This window comes from Schistocerca cancellata, chromosome 2 (assembly GCF_023864275.1).
Source record: "Schistocerca cancellata isolate TAMUIC-IGC-003103 chromosome 2, iqSchCanc2.1, whole genome shotgun sequence".
Taxonomy (NCBI): domain Eukaryota; kingdom Metazoa; phylum Arthropoda; class Insecta; order Orthoptera; family Acrididae; genus Schistocerca; species Schistocerca cancellata.
Window position 1 is genome coordinate 800,022,384 of NC_064627.1, and position 1,192 is coordinate 800,023,575.

The following is a 1,192-nucleotide window of genomic DNA, read 5'->3' on the forward strand; positions in this document are numbered from 1 at the left end:
ATTATTCCATGGAAGACCAACCGCCACCTAACATAGATTCCAGAGCTGGAAAAACAATTAAATGTTCTCCACTGCCCCAGAATACTGTACTCCTCCCCTCCTGTGACAGAAACTCTATCTTATTTCTACACTTAAATGTCAGGTCCCTGAAAAATAAAGCTGATAAACTTGGTATACTATTAAAAAGTAACAAAAGAATGATTTTATGTATAAACGAACATTGGTTAAAGGAAGAAGATATAAAACTGTGTGTACCATCAGGTTTCAAATTAACTACATACTACTGCAGAACCAGTGAATCTTATGGGGGTGCATCCATATATGTTAGCAATGATCTAGACTTAAAGTTTTCTGTTCTTGAAGTTAGTAACTTATGCATTAAAGGTGTTTTTGAAGCAGCCGCTTTGATTATACCTAGTATACAGCTCATAACTGTTGCTTTATATCACACTCCTGAAAGTAATGTAGAACAATTTATAGAATGTTTAGAAAAACTTGCAATTAGTATACGAGAGTACACTAAATACAAAATGTTAATTTTTGAAGGCTTAACATAGACGTTAGGAAAATGACAACCAGAAATGTTAATTTAGTAAATATGTTAAGTTCCTATAATCTCTTTTGTGCTAATGAATGTCCTACAAGGCATTTCACCTGTCTTGACAATCTAATAACAAATGTATACAAATATGATTTTGAGCTAGGCTTATTTAATGTCGATTACCTGTCGGACCATAGAGGTATATGGGTGAAATTAATTACTGAAAAACCAAAAGAAGATAAGGAACAAACTCAGTGTGTGAGACTATCTACAGATAGAAATACGTATTAGCAATTATAGATAAGAACCTAAGTCTATAGATTGGAATACTGTTATACATTCCCCCAGAAATGTTGATGAAGCCTTCAGCAAATTCTACAAAATCTTCCATACTTGCTATCCACTGGTTAAAAACCAAAAACCCAGGAAACCTAGCCACTCAACTTTACAGATGTGGTTTTCGCCTCAATTGCAAAAACTGACACTATTGGTAATTACTTGCCACAATAATGTCAAAAAGGGAGCAGTAGATAAAGAAACTTACAATAACCTGAAAAGAAAATACAGATCTGAAATTAAAATAGATAGAAATAGTGATTTCATTAAAAAATCACACAATATATGTAAGGTTGCATTGAAAGTAATAAAAGC